This window comes from Oncorhynchus keta, chromosome 8 (assembly GCF_023373465.1).
Source record: "Oncorhynchus keta strain PuntledgeMale-10-30-2019 chromosome 8, Oket_V2, whole genome shotgun sequence".
In the NCBI taxonomy this organism is placed as follows: Eukaryota; Metazoa; Chordata; class Actinopteri; order Salmoniformes; family Salmonidae; genus Oncorhynchus; species Oncorhynchus keta.
Genome location: NC_068428.1, coordinates 34,463,708 through 34,485,747, shown reverse-complemented (window position 1 = coordinate 34,485,747; position 22,040 = coordinate 34,463,708). Strand labels below are relative to the sequence as shown.

Below are 22,040 nucleotides of genomic sequence, written 5' to 3'. Positions count from 1 at the left end.
GTATCAGCTGTGACTGTGTAGAAACGCCTAGCGTTAAGTGCAGTAGATTTGAGAAATGAATCTGCCTTCAAAAGGTGACTATAGGGAAATGTATTTGTTCTCAGTCCTCAACTCCTTGCATAGATGGTCTGGTGATATAATTGTCTCACCTCTTCGGGACATAGTACCCCAAGATGACTTCCTTGTGAATATGATTGGGTCGGATCTTGCTACACAATGCCACATTAGCCTTGATGGTATGCTACAGATGTAGGATGTTAATTTGATCACCCTGTTGCAGGTGAACTTTCCTGTGATGCAGGAAATGTAAAGCTTGTCGTGTATTTGAGGTTTAAAAAGGCTTCTGAATTTTGTAATTTCCATTTTGAAATATCAGACATGATTTTCAACCCCTACAAAAATGGTGGATTAATTATGATCCACATATTTATGTGGATGAATTATAATCCACATAATAATCTAAATGTCTTGTTGCTGCAGGATTGATTTCCTGCTGTAGCTGTCACGGTCTTCCTCCTCTTCATCTGAAGAGGAGAGGTGAGAAGGATCGGAGGACCAAAATGCAGCGTGGTATGTGTTCATGATGAATATTTAATAAAAGAAAGCACTGAACACTGAATACAAACTATACAAAAACAATAAACAAATAACGACCGTGAAGCTATAAATGAGACCTGTGCTGACACAAGCAACTAACATAGACAATCACCCACAAACAAACAGTGAAACCCAGGCTACCTAAGTATGATTCCCAATCAGAGACAACTAATGACACCTGCCTCTGATTGAGAACCATACTAGGCCGAAACATACAAATCCCCAAATCATAGAAAAACAAACATAGACTGCCCACCCAAACTCACGCCCTGACCATACTAAATAAATACAAAAACAAAGGAAATAAAGGTCAGAACGTGACAGTACCCCCCCCCCCCCAAAGGTGCGGACTCCGGCCGCTAAACCTTAACCTATAGGGGAGGGTCTGGGTGGGCGTCTGTCCGCAGTGGCGGCTCCGGCGCGGGACGTGGACCCCACTTCACCATAGTCTTAGTCCGCCTCATTGTCCGCCTCCGTGGCTTCCTAACCACGGCGACCCTTCTAAATGACCCCACTGGACTGAGGGGCAGCTCGGGACAGAGGGGCAGCTCGGGAGAGAGGGGTAGCCCCGTACTGGCTGACGACTCTGGCAGATCCTGGCTGACTGGCGGCTCTGGCAGATCCTGTCTGAATGGCGGCTCTGTCAGATCCTGGCTGAATGGCGGCTCTGGCAGATCCTGGCTGAATGGCGGCTCTGGCAGATCCTTGCTGACTGGCGACTCTGGCAGATCCTGGCTGACTGGCGGCTCTGGCAGATCCTGTCTGGATGGCGGCTCTGTCAGATCCTGGCTGAATGGCGGCTCTGTCAGATCCTGGCTGAATGGCGGCTCTGGCAGATCCTGGCTGAATGGCGGCTCTGGCAGATCCTGGCTGACTGGCGGCTCTGGCTGATCCTGGCTGACTGGCGGCTCTGGCGGATCCTGGCTGACTGGCGGCTCTGGCGGATCCCGGCTGACTGGCGGCACTGGTGGCTCCTTGCAGATTGGCGGCACTGGCGGCTCCCTGCAGACTGACGGCACTGGCGGCTCCCTGCATACTGGCGGCTCCTTGCAGACTGGTGGCACTGGCGGCTCCTTGCAGACTGGTGGCACTGGCGGCCCCTTGCAGACTGGCGGCACTGGCGGCTCCTTGCAGACTGGCGGCACTGGCGGCTCCTTGCAGACTGGCGGCACTGGCGGCTCCTTGCAGACTGGCGGCACTGGCTGCTTCTTGCAGACTGACGGCACTGGTTGCTCCTTGCAGACTGGCGGCTCAGGACAGACGGGAGACTCTGATGGCGCTGGGCAGACGGGTAGCTCAGGCGGCGCGGGGCAGACTGGAGACTCCGGCAGCGCTGGAGAGGAGGAAAGCTCTGGCAGCGCTGGACGGAGGAGCTCTGGCGCCTCTGGACTGAGAGCGAAGCGCAGACATAGGACGCACTGCACCCTCCCAGCGCCCTGGAGACACAGTACGCAGAGCCGGCACAGGATACCCTGGACCAAAACTGCCATACGCCCTGGCTCGATGCCCACACCCGCATGACACTTTCGGGGGGCTGCCCTATAGTGCACCGGGCTATGGGCATGTACTGGCGAGACCGTGCGCTTATTCGCATAACACGGTGCCTGCTTATAATAAGCACGAGGAGTGAGCTCAGGTCTGCTACCTGGCTTAGCCCCACACCTCGTGCCCCCCCCCCCGGCTGCCTCTCGTACCTGTCGCGCTGCCGTGCTGCCTCCTCATATCACTGCCGCTCAGCTTTCGCTGCCTCCAGCTCTGCTTTGGGGCGGCGATATTCCCCAGCCTGTGCCCAGTGTCCCTCTCCGTTCAATATCTCCTCCCATGTCCAGGAGTCCTGTGCTGCTGGCCGCCATTGTTGCTGCTGCTGCTGCTGTCGTCGCTGTCTTTTACCACACCGCTTGGTCCTTGGTTGGTGGGTGATTCTGTCACGGTCGTAGACTGCCCACCCCAACTCACGCCCTGACCATACTAAATAAATACAAAAACAAAGGAAATAAAGGTCAGAACGTGACAGTAGCATACTGGCTCAAATTAAGATCCTACATCTATATGTAGTTGTAAGGCCCATCAATGGCATTTTCCCCATCAAAAGCACGTACCATCTCTCCAACTCATTTATACAGGAAAATCATTTTGTGTTGTTGTGGTTGTTGTTTTTACTTTGTGCTTTCCTCCACGGATGTTTTATTCATTTATTCTGGCATGTTTATTACGGTAATGAAAGGAGAGAAGGGGATTGAACTCATCATATTTTATGGATCAAAGACAAACAATGAGGTCTAAGCTTCTTTGGCGCTCTGTGTTTTCCCCCCAATTAGTCAAGACTCTGACAGCCTCATTGCTCGCTGCCTGGCTGCCCTTCTCTACCCCTCTCTTCACCAAACCCCGGGCCTCCACAACGGCTGATATGAATCAATAGGAAACGTGACGGGGGCTCTTGGGGGCCCCATGGGACTGTAGCTGATTTGCGTGGTAGAGCCGGTCCTGTATGTATGTAGGCATACAATGTCGCAATCGGAGGCAATCTACATAAAGCACATGGCCTCAGTCATTTTTTTGTTGTTAATTCCTGTTTCTTTTTTTTTCTTTATTCTTCTTTCTGGCTGTTCTCTCTCATGGTTCATTCACAAACATGCGGGTGTTTCAGCCTCCTGCTCTATGTGCACAGAGGTTGAGTTTCACCAGCGATGCAGTGCTATATTTAGAACGGGACTAGGCACTGTTACCTTTTTGGCAGAGTGAGAGGGATGGAGTATTAACACCATTTTTTCATTTGCATTCCTGTTTTTGAATGAATACGATAAGCGAGTGTTAGTGACCAGCTCTTAGGGATGACATATTTTGATAGGAGTTGATATGGCTGTAATAGACAGACAAAATAGCTGTCCTTTGTTTGACTCTCTTTTGGGAATGAACATTGACAATGAATGTGCTGGCAAAGATCAGTCTCTGTTCCTTTAGCAGTCTGCAGTGTTAACCTGTTTACTTCATGTAACCTAACACTATAACATCCAAACGCGGCTGATTTACATTGATAGTTTCAGTAGCCAGTAACACCCTACCTCTTTATCAAGGGGTCAGTTTAGAGAAGGCCACATTCTAGTTCAAATGTAGTGTTATTGCATTTGCAGTGCCTCTCTAAAGCAGGAAACATGTCTATATAGTAGATTTTAATTGCAAAATACTATATATATAAAAGTGATAGAGCTTCTATGTTTGCTTGTCTTGAACTATTTCTATTGTGAGCCACAGTAAATGGAAAAGCTGTGCAGTAAGAATCAATCAGTGAAAGTGGTTTAATTTGCTCTTATATTAAACTAAATGTCCACACTAAACATCCATCATTTATAATCTTGCACTATTCAAGAACCGGGCCATAGCGCTTTTATGCAACCAAGCCTATGCTGCCAGAGTTAATCTTATTTGCATGCCATGTTTTCATTTGCCGATGACCCTCCCATGGGTGATGGGGGATATAGGCCCAGAAGATGAGATATCAAAAACATGTATTTGGATGACATAAGATATTCAGTGCCAATAATACTGCAGTGATAACAAGTGTGGATATTTGTTTTTGTTCTCATCTTTATGTTCATACCCATTAATTGGAGGTGTTTTTTTCTGGCTCAGCACTGTATTTTAATGGATTTTATAGGCCTGTATGCAAACGCTGGCGGTGACTCCAGTCCTATTATTCTGGTACGTAGTCATAGTCAGTATGTATTACAGAGCATATTAAAATGCTCCATTGGGTTGCTTGCCTATTAAGAGTGGTCTTGTTAGGAATCACAATCGAACTGCACCGTCAGCTCAAAGCACCAAGCTGGGAGTCTGTCTCTCTCTCTCTCTCTCTCTCGATATATATATATATATATATATATACATACACAGTGGGGCAAAAAAGTATTTAGTCAGCCTCCAATTGTGCAAGTTCTCCCACTTAAAAAAGATGAGAGAGGCCTGTAATTTTCATCATAGGTACACTTCAACTATGACAGACAACATGAGAAAAAAAATCCAGAAAATCACACTGTAGGATTTTTTATGAATTTATTTGCAAATTATGGTGGAAAATAAGTATTTGGTCACCTACAAACAAGCAATATTTCTGGCTCTCACAGACCTGTAACTAATGTCTGGCTCCTCTGTCCTCCACTCGTTACCTGTATTAATGGCACCTGTTTGAACTTGTTATCAGTATAAAAGACACCTGTCCACAACCTCAAACAGTCACACTCCAAACTCCACTATGGCCAAGACCAAAGAGCTGTCAAAGGACACCTGCACCAGGCTGGGAAGACTGAATCTGCAATAGGTAAGCAGCTTGGTTTGAAGAAATCAACTGTGGGAGCAATTATTAGGAAATGGAAGACATACAAGACCACTGATAATCTCCCTCGATCTGGGGCTCCGTGCAAGATCTCACCCCGTGGGGTCAAAATTATCACAAGAACGGTGAGTAAAAATCCCAGAACCACACGGGGGACCTAGTGAATGACCTGCAGAGAGCTGGGACCAAAGTAACAAAGCCTACCATCAGTAACACACTACGCCGCCAGGGACTCAAATCCTGAAGTGCCAGACATGTCCCCCTGCTTAAGCCAGTACATGTCCAGGCCCGTCTGAAGTTTGCTAGAGATTATTTGGATGATCCAGAAGAAGATTGGGAGAATGTCATATGGTCAGATGAAACCAAAATATAACTTTTTGGTAAAAACTCAACTCGTCGTGTTTGGAGGACAAAGAATGCTGAGTTGCATCCAAAGAACACCATACCTACTGTGAAGCATGGGGGTGGAAACATCCTGCTTTGTGGCTGTTTTTCTGCAAAGGGACCAGGACGACTGATCCGTGTAAGGGAAAGAATGAATGGGGCCATGTATCGTGAGATTTTGAGTGAAAACCTCCTTCCATCAGCAAGGGCATTGAAGATGAAACGTGGCTGGGTCTTTCAGCATGACAATGATCCCAAATACACCGCCCGGGCAACGAAGGAGTGGCTTCGTAAGAAGCATTTCAAGGTCCTGGAGTGGCCTAGCCAGTCTCCAGATCTCAACCCCATAGAAAATCTTTGGAGGGAGTTGAAAGTCCGTGCTTCCCAGCAACAGCCCCAAATCATCACTGCTCTAGAGGAGATCTGCATGGAGGAATGGGCCAAAATACCAGCAACAGTGTGTGAAAACCTTGTGAAGACTTACAGAAAACGTTTGACCTCTGTCATTGCCAACAAAGGGTACATAACAAAGTATTGAGATAAACTTTTGTTATTGACCAAATACTTATTTTCCACCATAATTTACAAATAAATTCATTAAAAATCCTACATATATATATATACACATTTTTTTTTCTCACTATCTCTCTCTCCCACCGCTGCTCTCTGCAAAGTGATGATACCAAGCTGGGGGCTAATTTATATATTTTAAATGATAACGTTAAGAAATAAGACAGGACAACACGTTTGTTATACATGATAAGGCAGCTGTGGGCTATCAAGGAACAATGGGTACATAGGGGGATACGTCAACAGAACTTCATTCCTTTTTCACACACGTTCTTCTCTGCATGCATTCTGACACCAATACACACTGCTACCATCCAGAAGGCGAGGTCAGTACAGGTGCATCAAAGCTGGGACCGAGAGACTGAAAAACAGCTTCTATCTCAAGGCCATCAGACTGTTAAACAGCCATCACTAACACAGAGAGGCTGCTGCCTACATACAGACTTGTAATCACTGGCCATAAATGGAACACTAGTCACTTTAATAATGCCACTTTAATAATGTTTACATATCTTGCATTACTCATCTCATATGTATATGCTGTTTTCTATACTATCTATTGCATCTTGCCTATGGCGGTCTGTCATCGCTCATCCACATATTTATATTTATATATTCTTATTCCATTCCTTACTTGGATTTGTGTGTATTACGTTTTTGTTGTGGAATTGTTAGATGTTACTTGTTAGATACTGCTGCACTGTCGGAACTAGAAGCACAAGCATTTCGCTACACTCGCAATAACATCTGCTAACCATGTGTATGTAATCAATCAAATTTTATTTGATATATTATATAACCTTCGTTAGCAGGTGTCAGAACAGTACCCACAACACCATGTTGCTGGTCACACACAGTACAGTGCATTACAGTTTCCCCATGTGATTACCAGCTAAGCTCTTACGTGTAAAACACTAGTTGAGTGGCGGTGATGTATCTGCTTCCGGCTCTGGAGGCTGACAGGCTGGTGCAGCCGTTCCGTGGGTGCCTCTTCACCTTGCAGTATGGCCATGTCACTTTGATTAGGAGCACAGTCGGTCACCCTTCTCCGATAACCTGGGCTCCTCAGTCACAGTAATCGCATCCATTTGTGGAGTGACATGAAAGCGATTGGTGTGTTGGCCCGACCTGGGGATGAGCACTGAGCATAACCCTGCAGCAATACAGGTAGAAGGAAAAGCAAAGGGACTAGAAGAGACAGACACAAACAGACACACAGATAATGGGACAGAGAAAGATAGAGAGAGAACGAGGAAACCTTCAGAACCCTTATGTCTGCAGGGGTTAAGAGATAGAAAGAGTCATCCAGGACAGACATAGACTAGATATGGGTAGGACGTGAAAAATGAAAGCAATGTAATTGAAACTGAGCCACCGCTACCCCCAGGCACATTTGTTATTGTTTTTGTTTGGAGGAAATCCATCCAGCATTGTGGTAAAACAAATCGTAGGAGGTGCTCTGCAGTTCTATCTCACGTGCAGTTATGTCAGAGGGAAAAAAAACTGTAAAGCCTTTGTTGTTGTATACTGAACAAAATTATAAATTCAACATGTAAAGTGTTGGTCCCATGTTTCATGAGCTGAAATATAAGATCCCAGAAATGTTCCACAATAAGCTTATTTCTCTAAAATGTTGTGCAACAATTTGTTTACATCCCTGTTAGTGAGCATTTCTCCTTTGCCAAGATAACCCATCCACCTGACAGGTGTGGCATATCAAGAAGCTGATTAAACAGCATGATCATTACACGGGTGCACCTTGTGCTGGGGACAATAAAAGGCCACTCTAAAATGTTCAGTTTTGTCACAATGCCACAGATGTCTCAAGTTTTGAGGGAGCATGCAATTGGCATGCTGAATGCATGAATGTCCACCAGAGCTGTTGCCAGATAGTTTATTGTTAATTTCTCTACCATAATCCGCCTCCAATGTCATTTTAGATCATTTTGCTGTACGTCTAACCGGCCTGACAACCACAGACCATGTGTATCCACACCAGCCCAGGACCTCCATCTGACTTCTTCACCTGCTCACCTGTACACAATTCCTGGAAGCTGTAAATGTCCCAGTTCTTCCATAGCCTGCATACACACCAGACATGTCAAATCAAATCAAAGTTTCTTTGTCACGTGCACCGAATACAACAGGTGTAGACCTTACAGTGAAATGCTTACTTACAGGCTCTAACCAATAGTGCAAAACAAGGTATTAGGTGAGCAATAGGTAAGTAAAGAAATAAAACAACAGTAAAAAAGACTGTGAAAATAACAGTAGCGAGTCTATATAAAATAGCGAGGCTATGTAAAGTAGCGAGGCTATAACAGTAGCGAGGCTATATAAAGTAGCGAGGCTATAACAGTAGCGAGGCTATAACAGTAGCGAGGCTATATAAAGTAGCGAGGCTTTAACAGTAGCTAGGCTATAACAGTAGCGAGGCTATAACAGTAGCGAGGCTATAACAGTAGCAAGGCTATAACAGTAGCTAGGCTATAACAGTAGCTAGGCTATAACAGTAGCGAGGCTATAACAGTAGCGAGGCTATATAAAGTAGCGAGGCTATAACAGTAGCTAGGCTATAACAGTAGCAGTAGCGTAAAAGAGGGGTTGGTGGGTGATGGGTCATAATGCAGATAGCCCGGTTAGCCAATGTGTGGGAGCACTGGTTGTTCGGGCCAATTGAGGTAGTATGTACATGAATGTATAGTTAAAGTGACTGAATATATGATAAACAGAGAGTAGCAGCGTAAAAGAGGTTTGGGGGAGGCACACAATGCAAATAGTCCGTGTAGCCATTTGATTACCTTTTCAGGAGTCTTTTGGCTTGGGGATAGAAACGGTTAAGAAGTGATTTTGTCCTAGACTTGGCACTCTGGTACCGCTTGCCATGCGGTAGTAGAGAGAACAGTCTATGAGTGGGGTGGCTGTGGTCTTTGACAATTTTTAGGGCCTTCCTCTGACACGTCTGGTGTCGACATCCTGGATGGCAGGAATCTTGGCCCCAGTGATGTACTAGGCCGTACGCACTACCCTCTGAAGTGCCTTGCGGTCGGAGGCTGAGCAATTGCCGTACCAGGCAGTGATGCAACCAATGCTCTCGATGTTGCAGCTGTAGAACCTTTTGAGGATGTCAGGACCCATGCCAAATCTTTTCAGTTTCATGAGGGGGAATAGGCTTTGTCGTGCCCTCTTCATGAGACCCACCTATTGAGCAAGTTTGGGATGCTCAGGATTGACCTGTAAGACAGTGTGTTCCAATTCCTGTCAATATCCAGCAACTTCACACAGCCATTGAAGAGGAGTCGGACAACATTCCACAGGCCACAATCAACAGCCTTATCAACTATATGTGAAGGAGATGTGTTGCGCTGCATGAGGCAAATGGTGGTCACACCAGATACTGGCTGCTTTCTGATCCACGCCCTACATTTTATTTAGGTATCTGTGATTCCCAGTCGTGTGAAATCCATAGATTTGGGCCTAATGAATGATGTCCTTATATGAACTGTAACTCGGTAAAATCGTTGACATTTTTGCATGTTTGGTTTATATTTTTGTTCAGTGTAACGAACGTGGCAGTTTCACCGCTATGGATTGCAGCTTTACATCCCATTTGCAGGATGTTATGTTACATGGCTCTTGTGAAAGTGTATTATGAGTACATGCGAGCTTCTCAGTTTCACCTTAATTCATGTATGATTATGTAATTGGATATGAGAATGGAAATAATGGAACCAAACATTTCACCATGCTGTACTATGTCATAAAACTGTGCATCATGAGATCCTTTAAGGTCCATCAGACTAGTTCACCATTGTGCAACTGGAGCTGAATTCCCATAATTGATCATTGATTTGCGGTAGGAAGAGGGCAGTATTTTTGTATTTTGTATTTATTTTGTATTTATTATGGATCCCCATTAGCTGCTTCCAAAGCTTCCTGGGGTCCTGCAAAATTAAGTCAGTTTATACAATTTAAAAAACATTACAATACATTCAGAGATTTCACAACACACTGTGTGCCCTCAGGTCCCTACTCCACCAGTACCACATATCTACACTACTAAATCCATGTGTATAGTGCTTATGTTATCGTGTGTGTGTGTATGCATGTGTCTGTGCCAACTAATATAAAGTAAGTGGTTTGGTACTACAGAGAGAGTGATAGGATTCTGGGAAAAGGTCCTTTCCTTGTCAGACCTGGATTTTCGCTTGTGAATAAATCCTCTCCCTGAGTTCAGGTTTAGTTTGCAGTCGTTGTTGTTGTTTTCGCAGCTGTGCCGTGAATCACGGCCTGTCTGGTTCTCTGACGGATGACGCTGCCTGGTGCTAACGCTAACGCTCGCTAACAGGGTGTTTTGTAAGATGTGATCCAATCACAGCACTTGGAGCTCCTTCTATACGGGACGGGACAGGAGAGGTAGTGTTGTGTCCTTGAGCAAAGGCAGGTTCTCATCCCAAACAAGTCAGATAGGTATTCATGTATAGATTAGGATCATGAGTTTGTCAGTCCTGGTCTACTCAGGTTAGCTCACCTACTTGTTATAGCTTACTGTTTACACTCCCTTCAGAATGACACCTGGAGGCTTGTACACTCATATCAGAATGACACCTGGTGGCTTGTACACTCATATCAGAATGACACCTGGTGGCTTGTACACTCATATCAGAATGACACCTGGTGGCTTGTACACTCATATCAGAATGACACCTGGAGGCTTGTACACTCATATCAGAATGACACCTGGTGGCTTGTACACTCATATCAGAATGACACCTGGAGGCTTGTACACTCATATCAGAATGACACCTGGAGGCTTGTACACTCATATCAGAATGACACCTGGTGGCTTGTACACTCATATCAGAATGACACCTGGTGGCTTGTACACTCATATCAGAATGACACCTGGTGGCTTGTACACTCATATCAGAATGACACCTGGAGGCTTGTACACTCATATCAGAATGACACCTGGAGGCTTGTACACTCATATCAGAATGATACCTGGAGGCTTGTACACTCATATCAGAATGACACCTGGAGGCTTGTACACTCATATCAGAATGACACCTGGAGGCTTGTACACTCATATCAGAATGACACCTGGTGGCTTGTACACTCATATCAGAATGACACCTGGTGGCTTGTACACTCATATCAGAATGACACCTGGTGGCTTGTACACTCATTTCAGAATGACACCTGGAGGCTTGTACACTCATATCAATAATAAATAATAATATATGCCATTTAGCGGACGCTTTTATCCAAAGCGACTTACAATCATGTGTGCATACATTCTACGTATGGGTGGTCCCGGGAATCGAACCCACTACTCTGGCGTTACAAGCGCCATGCTCTACCAACTGAGCTACAGAAGGACCATTCTGTAGAAGTATGACACCTGGAGGCTTGTACACTCATTTCAGAATGACACCTGGAGGCTTGTACACTCATATCAGAATGACACCTGGAGGCTTGTACACTCATATCAGAATGACACCTGGAGGCTTGTACACTCATATCAGAATGACACCTGGAGGCTTGCTCTCGGGCAAAACAGTCAACCCTGATGTCCTTCCACTAGGAAAGCAACTCACTCAACTACTTTTACAATCAATGGAATGTCATGAAGTCTTCATTGTTCATAGCGAAATCAAGGTCTCATCTGGGGGGAATGTGCTGAGATGGGGTTCATGTTTAAATTGTGTTTTCCTTCTCTCTCTTCCCTACAGGGGGGTGTTGTGATGGTCACAATGAGCTCAGGACCAAGGCCTTTGCTAAATTGTAAAGATAATGGAAGCCTGACCTAAGGGGACTCCTCCACTTAATTATCCCCGACCGGATCTCTGTGAGTCTTACATCCTATATCCCATCTCTCACTGGGACACACAGACACACATCCTCTATCACCACATACACACACACACTCTACAACCCATCTCTCTCACACACAGTGCCTAAAGAATGTATTCATACCCCTTGACATATTCCACATTTTGTTGCGTTACAGACAGAACTCATTGATTAAAGCAACATTTTCTCAGTCATCTACACTCAATTCCGCATAATGACAAAGTGGAAAACTTTTTTTAGAAAGGTTTACACATTTATCGAAAATGAGTTACAGAAATATCAAATTGACGTAAGTATTCAAATCCCTGAGTCAATACATGTTAGAATCACTTTTGGTATTGATTACAGCTGTGAGTCTTTCTGGGTAAGACTCTAAAAGGATTGCACACCTGAACTGTACAATAGTTAAACATACTTCTTAAAATAATTATTCAAGCTCTGTCAATTTGGTCGTTGATCATTGTTAGACAGCCATTTTCAGGTCTTGACATATATTTTCAGGACGATTTAAGTCAAAACTGTAACTAGGCTACTCAAAACATTCAATGTCGTCTTGGTAAGCAACTCCAATGTATATTTGGCCTTGTGTTTTAGATTTAATTAATCACCCAGTGTCTGGTGGAAAGCAGACTGAACCAGGTTTTTCTCTAGGATTTTGCCTGTGCTTAGCTCCATTGCGTGTCTTTTTTTTATCCTGAAAAAGACCCTTAACAATTACAATCATACCCATAACATGATGCAGCCACCACTACGCTTGAAAATATGGAGAGTGGTACTCAGTAATGTGTTGTATTGGATTTTCCCCAAACATAACATTTTGTATTCAGGACAAAAAGTGAATTGCTTCGCCATATTTTGTGCAGTATCACTTTAGTGACTTGTTTCAAACAGGATGCATATTTTGGAATATGTGTATTCTGTACATGCTTCCTTCTTTTCACATTGTCAATTAGGTTAGTATTGTGGAGTAATTACAATGTTGTTGATCAATCCTCAGTTTTCAATGTCACCATTGGCCTCATGGTGAAATCCCTGAGTGGTTTCCTTCCTCTCCGGCAACTGAGTTAGGTAGAACACATTTGTAGTGACTGGGTGTATTGATACACCATCCAAAGTGTAATTAATAACTTCACCATGCTCAAAGGGTTATTCAATGTCTTTTTTTTACCCATCTACCAATAGGGTCCCTTCTATGTGAGGAGTGGTAAAACCTCCCTGGTCTTTGTTGTTAAATCTGTGTTTGAAATGTACTGCTCAACTGAGGGACCTTACAGATAATTGTACTATATGTGTGGGGTACAGAGGTAAGGTACATTTACATTACATTTACATTTACATTTAAGTCATTTAGCAGACGCTCTTATCCAGAGCGACTTACAAATTGGTGCATTCACCTTATGACATCCAGTGGAACAGTCACTTTACAATGGTGCATCTAAATCTTAAAAGGGGGGGGGTGAGAAGGATTACTTATCCTATCCTAGGTATTCCTTAAAGAGGTGGATCTGCACTTCGGACTGAATTGTCTTGTTGTCCTCAACAGCGTTTGAGATGGAGGCCGGGGAATACAATACTAATGTTGAATTTACGATCCGGAGCTGCTTCTTTGAGGTAGTCATTAAAAAAGTATGTTAAACACTATTATTGCACATAGAGTGAGTCCATGTGTCACAACTTCCGCCGAAGTCGGTCCCTCTCCTTGTTCGGGTGGTGTTCGGCGGTCGACGTCACCGACCTTCTAGCCATCACTGATCCATTTTTTTTTATTTTCCATTGGTTTTGTCTTGTCTTACTTCACACCTGGTTGCAATCCCATCAATTACATGTTGTGTATTTAACCCTCTGTTTCCCCTCATGTCCTTGTTGGAGATTGTATGCTTGTATGTAATGTGCATGTATTATGTTTGTGTGTGATGGGTTTTGTACCTACCTTTGTTATTTTGTACATTTTGGTTTTTGGAGTTTTATCAGCAGTTATTAAACAACTCCATTTTTGCCAAGTTCGTTCTCCTGCGCCTGACTTCCCTGCCACCAACACGCACCTGTTACACCATGCAACTTATTATGTGACTTGTTAAGCAAATATTTACTCCTTTATTTAGACTTGCCTTAACAAAGGGGTTGAATACTTATTGACTCATGACATTTCAGATTTGATTTTTAATTCATTTGAAAACATTAAAACATCATTCCAATTCAACATTATGGGGTATTGTGTGTAGTCCAGTGACACAACATCTCAATGAATCTATTTTAAATTTAGGCTGTAACAACACAATGTGTAAAAAGTCAAGTGGTGTCAATACTTCCTGAAGGCCCTGTGTGCACGCATTCACACACGCACTCACGCAAACACATACACCTCTATCCAATCTTCTGTCCCTTTAGAATAGCTTCCATCTCATTAGGCAGTCTGACCACTGGGATCACAGGCAGCAGATATAAATAGTGGCAGAGGAGTGGCAGAATCCAGACCTCTGTGTGTCCGCCAAGAGGAATCTCCTTTTTAATGCAGCCTCGTAATGCTGCTCGCGCCTGGAGATGGCTTTCCAGGAAGCTATGTATAATCCAGTTGGCGGACAGCAAATCACCAGGGATTGCCTTTTATTGAAGGTTAATATTTCAGTGTTGGGCACCAGGCCCACTTTGTTCTCTAAAAGTCTACATGTGTAGGAGTATATATTGTATTATATTATATTATTATTATTGTATACACTATAAGGAGTAGTCTGTCCTCTTAGTAATCTTGGACAGCCATAAACTGGCTCATAAACTGACCCCAAAATGTCAGCAATAGAATACACTCTCTACTCTGTGTCTTGTGGAAAAACATCACAAACCAAGGGATTGGTTGTTGCTTTTTTGTCTAGGAAATAGTGACTCTGGAGATTTGTCAAACTACTTTGGACATCAAAGCTGAGAAGAATGCTAAACATTGGATGAACCTATTTGTCAGTGCTGTAACTTCAAGGATCTGCACTTCGGACTGAATTGTCTTGTTGTCCTCAACAGCGTTTGAGATGGAGGCCGGGGAATACAATACTAATGTTGAATTTACGATCCGGAGCTGCTTCTTTGGGGAACTGCAGCAGCAGACATCCAAGCCACAACAAAAAGAGCTTGAAACCTCGTCAATAGAGGTCCAATATTTAATCACTTTATTTATTGGTCTCGTAAACACCATTTGTTACTTTATCTGTGCTTATTAGGTTAAACAGCAGTCATTGATTCAGGGAACCAGTGGGGTTTGTTCCAAGCCAATTGGTGGCTTTTGAAACCCATACACAGTCCTGATCAGCATTTTTATTAAAGGCTGGGCATTGAATATGATATATTCCCTACAGGTGTGCTATCTTAATTTGGCCACTCTATTGTCACGGATAAGTGTCCTGTGCAGCAAGAAATGCAAACCCCTACAAAAATGTCCAGGCTAAGCCCTGTCTATGCCGGGGTACATGGGGTTCTAATAAGTTATATGGAATTGCATAAGAAGGTCATACCAAGGATCATTTAGCTATTTTATTTTGAATTTTAACACAACTTGAAGTATAAAAAAAAATAGATTGACTAATGATTTGATTAAATATTTTATTTGGCTATTAGCACATATTAGCATTGAATAACAGATTACCTACATGGAACAACCGATCTAAAGGAAGTTTGTTCTGAAGTGACTGTTGTTTTACATGTATACTACCGTTGAAAAGTTTGGGGTCACTTAGAAATGCCCTTTTTCTTGAAAGAAAATGACATTTTTTGTCCATTAAAATAACATCAAATTGATCATAAATACAGTGTAGACATTGTTAATGTTGTAAATGACTATTGTAGCTTGAAACAGCTGATTTCTAATGGAATATCTACAGTTAAAGTCAGAAGTTTACATACACCTTAGCCAAATACATTTAAACTCAGTTTTTCACAATTCCTGACATTTAATCCAATTAAAAATTTAGGGTCACCACTTTAATTTAGGAATGTGAAATGTCAGAATAACAATAGAGAGAATGATTTATTTCAGCTTTTATTTCTTTCATCACATTTCCAGTGGGTCATAAGTTTACATACACTCAATTAGTATTTGGTAGCATTGCCTTTAAATTGTTTAACTTGGGTCAAACGTTTCGTGTAGCCTTCCACAAGCTTTCCACAATAGGTTGGGTGAATTTTGCCCCATTCCTCCTGACAGAGGAATCCTTGCTCGCACACGTTTTTTGAGTTATGCCCACAAATGTTCTAGTGGATTGAGGTCTGTGCTTTGTGATGGCCACTCCAATACCTTGACTTTGTTGTCCTTAAGTCATTTTACCACAACTTTGGAAGTATGCTTGGGGTCATTGTCCATTTGGAAGACCCATTTGCGACAAAGCTTTAACTTCCTGACTGATGTCTTGAGATGTTGCTTCAATATATCCACACAATTTCCCTACCTCATGATGCCATTTTGTGAAGTGCACCAGTTCCTCCTGCAACAAAGCACCCTCACAACATGATGCTTGCCACCCCCCTGCTTCACGGTTGGGATGTTGTTCTTCGGTCTTACAAGCCTCCCCTTTTTCCTCCAAACATAATGATGGCCATTATGGCCAAACAGTTCTATTTTTGTTTCATCAGACCAGAGGACATTTCTCCAAAAAGTACAAACTTTGTACCCATGTGCTGTTGCAAACCGTAGTCTGGCTTTTTTATGGCGGTTTTGGAGCAGTGGCTTTTTCCTTGCTGAGCGGCCTTTCAGGTTATGTCGATATAGGACTCGTTTTACTGGATATAGATACTTTTGTACCTGTGTCCTCCAGCATCTTCACACTGTCCTTTGCTGTTGTTCTGAGATTGATTTGCACTTTTCGCACTAAAGTAAGTTCATCTCTAGGAGACGGAACGCATCTCCTTCCTGAGAAAATTGTGTGGTCCCATGGTGTTTATACTTGCGTACTATTGTTTGTATAGATGAAAGTGGCACCTTCAGGCATTTAGAAATTGCTCTCAAGGCTGAACCAGACTTGTGGAGGTCTATTAATTTTTTTTAGACATCATCCCATGATGTCAAGCAAAGAGGCACAGAGTTTGAAGGTAGTGCTTGAAATACATCCACAGGTACACCTCCAATTGACTCAAATTATGTCAATTAGATCAGAAGCTTCTTGAAAGTCATGACATAATTTTCTAGAATTGTCAAGCTGTTTAAAGGCACATTTAACTTAGTGTATGTAAACCTTTGGCCAACTGGAATTGTGATACAGTGAATTATAAGTGAAATAATCTGTGTGTAAACATTTGTTGGAAAAATGACTTGTGTCATGCACAAAGTAGATGTCCTAACCGACTTGCCAAACTATAGTTTTGAAAAAAGTGTTTTAATGACTCCAACCTAAGTGTATGTAAACTTCCGACGTCAACTGTATGTAGACATATGCTAACCAGAGTGAGTACAGTAGTGTGCTAAACAGAGTGAGTACAGTAGTGTACTAAACAGAGTGAGTACAGTAGTGTGCTAAACAGAGTGAGTACAGTAGTGTGCTAAACAGAGTGAGTACAGTAGTGTGCTAAACAGAGTGAGTACAGTAGTGTGCTAAACAGAGTGAGTACAGTAGTGTGCTAAACAGAGTGAGGACAGTAGTGTACTAAACAGAGTGAGTACAGTAGTGTACTAAACAGAGTGAGTACAGTAGTGTACTAAACAGAGTGAGTACAGTAGTGTACTAAACAGAGTGAGTACAGTAGTGTACTAAACAGAGTGAGTACAGTAGTGTACTAAACAGAGTGAGTACAGTAGTGTGCTAAACAGAGTGAGTACAGTAGTGTGCTAAACAGAGTGAGTACAGTAGTGTGCTAAACAGAGTGAGTACAGTAGTGTACTAAACAACCAAAGATTTCAAGATTAAAGTCATTCTATTGTTGTCCAACATCAAACTTGTCATTGTTTTTGTGAAAAAGAATAAACACAAAAATAACAGATTGCATGACATCTGCAGCCTGGCGGTCCAAAATGTTATAACATGTCTATTTTACTACCAATAAACCCATCCATTTAAAATTAATTAGTATATGTGACCCTGTTTCAGCAAACTAGATGTATGTTGTGAGTCACTACTGCACAGGAGAGCGATTTGAATGTAAACTTTTTTTAAAAATCTAAATGCGTTAATTGGCAGAAATGCCTTCATGAACTTGTGAACTTTCATGTGCCTTAATTACAAACTTTTATGCCATTTGTAAATACAAATATAATTGTTAAATTACAAGCCTAGTTGGTTTATCCACAGAAAAAGCGTGCAACCTTCCCGCAAGTCATGATTGGCTGAGATAATGAGTAGGCTGGACATTCTGAGAGATTAGTTTGGATTGGTCTGCCAGCTTCTGTCTATTTGAGCTGGTCAGTATGTCTAGGTAATCCTATCTAGCGTGACTTAAAAAAACGTATTGTGTATTAAAACTGCACAAGTGTTGCTCGCCCCTTTTGGAGGAACAAGTTTTTAAATGAGTGGATTTTGAGTATGATAGCTAAGGAAATGGAGAAACCACCTGTCTCCGGATTACATCTTCAATCTAAGGGCAACCATGGCATCCAACAGGAGATGCGTCCATCCATGTATACAGGATAGATGGTCTAGCTGGCTGCATTTTCAGATATTACACATTTCTAATTTTGACAGAAAGAGCCATTTGCTTGGCTACCTATAGCTTAATGTTAGCTAGCTAACATTGAACCTGGTTGATCAGCAACCAGCAGATTCATACAGGGTAGTAATGTCATGAGTTGGAATTATAGTTCATTGTTTACCTAGCTAGAAAAGCTGTCATCAAGGCAAAGGGTGGTTACTTTTGAAGAATCTCAAATATAAAATATTTTTTTATTTGTGAAACAGTTTTTTGGTTACTACATGATTCCATTTGTGTTATTTAGTTTTGATCATAGGTTTGATGTATTCACTATTATTCTATAATGTAGAAAATAGTAAAAATAAAGAAAAACCCTTGAATGAGTAGGTGCTTTTGACTGGTATGGACGTATATACACTAAATTGTTTTGAACTGGTCCCAGTGGACCTTCAGATGAGTCTGAAGCAAAACAGTTTGTAAGCCAAACTGTTAGGACAGTACAGACGATTTTGTGAGAAGAGCAATTTTCGTGAATGTCTCATTGTCTGACAAACTCCGCTAGAGCTCTGTCATCTTTCACTGCATCCATTGAAAAAAAAACATATCTCTCGCTTAAACTGATGGATTTTTATGTAGATAGTCTTTGTTATGCTAATTCCATTTCACATCTAGGGGGTTAATTATTATCCACATAATAATTCACATTTATTTTTCATGCTGTGAGAAACTGGTCAAAACTGGTCAAATTAAGATCCTACACCTGTATCAAAGTGGTACCTGTGGATTACACATTAGCAGTGATTTCTAAATCAATCTATGTTGTAGCAAAGCATTCTGAAGCAAAGATCTAGTTTCTGGTCATTTTTTAAAAGAATGAGATGCAGCACAGTAGACGTGGTCTAATTCACTTGGCAGCTAATTCTATTTCTCCACTTGACTAATTACTAACAGAGTTCTCTGTATCTATCTCCATCTCTCGCCATGGAATAGGTTCAAGATCATTTAGATCTCAACATGTGTAAGTCAAAGCATTTGGCTCTGGATGAAGTGAGAAATACCTACCAGATGTGGCTGCTAGGAGGCAGAAACTCACATCAGGTTCCCTCCATGTGCTTAAGATTCTGCTTTGCACTTTTTTTGTCTTGCATGATGGCCCATCGCAAAAGTAGTCAATATTATGGCACATTAGTCACTAATGGGAAAGCAGAATCCTCCTTTCAAGATGGGCTAAAGAGGAACGCGGTCATTGGCTTGTGTCATTAGTTGAAAACAAACTGTGTTCAAGGAATGTTCTGCATATTTATTCAGATAAAATCCAAATAGATGAGTGTGTTGATGAGCAGTGGAGGGTTTTAGGGGGTGAATGAATCGAAAGCCTCCGTACATACTGCTCTTTGTTGCAGTTTATGGAACATTCAAGTGTTAGATAAATAGAGATCAATATGGAAAAATGTTTGGCCTAAAGTTGATTTGAAAGATCAATGTAATTTTTTTAAGCAAACATTTACTCCCTCACATTTTCTTGGTTTTGAGTGCTTGACATTTTAGAGTTTTTTGCAAAGTGATTAGTCAAAAGCGGAAACACGTCTCTCTGTGCAGTTTACATGTTTATCACTCATGTATCTTTTGAACTTAACGTTTTGCAAGAATAGGGAGGAACACAATTAAAGACGATACAATGTCTCTACTCCATAAAGCCTTATAATCCAGTGCTATCCAATTCATTATAACTTCATCAAGCTCTCAATTTACATAAATGCAGCTGAATTCTTCACCCGTATCACAGAACTAATGAGTGTGGCAGGTGCACTAGGTTGTAATTATAGGAAATATCTTATTGCAATAATATTCTGTCAGAGTGAATTATCTGAAATGCAGTTGAAAAGTCCTACACTTCTACAATGGGCTCCCATGTTTTCACACTTATTTGTCAAGCTAACCCAGTCAGTGTCAAGCTAACCCAGTCAGTTGTCTGTCAAGCTAACCCAGTCAGTCTGTCTGTCACGCTAACCCAGTCAGTCTGTCTGCCAAGCTAACCCAGTCAGTCTGTCAGTGAGGTGTCTGTGTTTTCTATGTCTGTTGGAGCTAGTGTAACAAATGACTTTTGTTATGGATAGCTAATCTTGGTTAGCCCAGAAGTAAAATCTTGCATAATTTGTTCAGCTGCGTGATTAACTTCTTGGTCTATACTCGTTAGAAATTGAGAGTTCTGATCTGTGTGGGCACACACGGGAAGCACTCGACACAAAGCAGTTTAAGCACTGCCTTCGCCCAATCCTGATACACCCATATCCAGTGACGATAACCCAAAGACTGGAACTCCTGGAGCTCGTTATCTCACGCATCCCATTCTTTGGTCTAAACGCAGGAAGATGAATGCACACTTTATGTAGTGTAGCTCAGTTGGTAGAGCATGGTGCTTGCAACGCCAGGACGGTGGGTTTGATTCCCACGGGGGACCAGTACAAAAAAAGTATGAAAATGTCTCACCACTCACCACTGTAAATCGCTCTGGATAAGAGTGTTTGCTACATGACGTAAATGTAGTTCTTTGGTTTTATTGTTTTGTAGCTCTTCACTTATTATAATCAATAAGACAGCTATTTCCTGTCTTACATCACCATACTCAGTATGCATTAGTCATGTTTATTATATCTCTCTTTGGCACTCGGATGCCCTCCCCTGCATCCCGTATGACTGTCCTATGGATACGGCTGAAAACAATATTCCCTTTGCAGGGCATTCGTCATATTCATATTGAGATTCCACTTGGTTATAAGAGGAATCTGAGTTTCTAGTACTGCTGCTCTGACAATCTAAAAGCCATCGAATACAAAACATTAGATGATGAGGACTTACGTTGAGGATGTCTATCGCAGTGGTGTTACATAGATGGATGGCTCTTATGCGTTCCCCAAACAGTGTGTACGCTGCAGGGCTAGAGCTGTATTATTGGAAGCCGGAACTCGTTATGCAATAAATCCTAACCGTACTGTACAAGGGACTTATTTGACCACTGCATGTACAGTAATTCCATATCCACCAGATTCTCAGAATTCCTGTAGCTATTTACAAAGTGTACATATAATGTCTGTGTTAGAGCTGATTGGAGTGTGTTGCCATGTGTAAACTGATCAGAATGTGTGTGTGTGTCCTGTGTGTTCTCCAGGTTAACCATTCCCTCTTGTGTGGTGGTCAGAGACGTGCAGGCTGTGATTGATGGGTGGCACCCTGTGAGTGAACCTATGGCAGTGAAACCACACAATACAGGTAAGAAGCACCGAGCAGGGCACAGGTGTTTGGAATCCACTTACCTCACACACCTACAGCAGAGCCAATCCCTGCGGGCCTTAACCTTACTGGTACGAAAACATAGTTCTCTAGAGGAAAAACAAAGGTTGAGAAATCATTTAAAGGCTTTCGCTTCTGAAGAAGAAAGTATTGGGAAAGTAAGTGTTTGGGTGGAATGAGGTGGTACGAGGCTGGACTGATGATTGTTGTTTGTGTTGGCGTGGCTGAGTGAGGAGTTTTGAGGAGTATTGGACACATACTGTAGAAGCATGCAGGTTCCCTAGGGTTTATGATTTCTCTCAGACTAACCCCTGGATGCCCTTAAGACAAGGGGGAGGAAAGGCTCCAGCTCCTGCAGTCTCCTGGTTATTGAAAGTCAGCAGGCATTCTTTCTCAAGGATTACGGTGGATT

General features: G+C 42.5%; 2 protein-coding genes across 4 annotated transcripts in view; both read left to right on the top strand.

Annotated features, from left to right (window-relative positions):
- The window catches only part of LOC118370408 (4-galactosyl-N-acetylglucosaminide 3-alpha-L-fucosyltransferase 9-like), a 320,212-nt gene that overhangs the window by 58,576 nt on the left and 239,596 nt on the right, over nt 1-22,040 (top strand). The window lies entirely within an intron of this gene.
- LOC118387219 (leucine-rich repeat and fibronectin type-III domain-containing protein 2-like) overlaps nt 1-22,040 on the top strand; it is a 175,054-nt gene that overhangs the window by 61,446 nt on the left and 91,568 nt on the right. Inside the window, exons 2-3 of the mRNA XM_052524039.1 lie at nt 11,617-11,732; nt 21,507-21,607. The gene's annotated coding sequence lies outside the window, so the exon portion shown is untranslated. The remainder of the gene's footprint in view (nt 1-11,616; nt 11,733-21,506; nt 21,608-22,040) is intronic.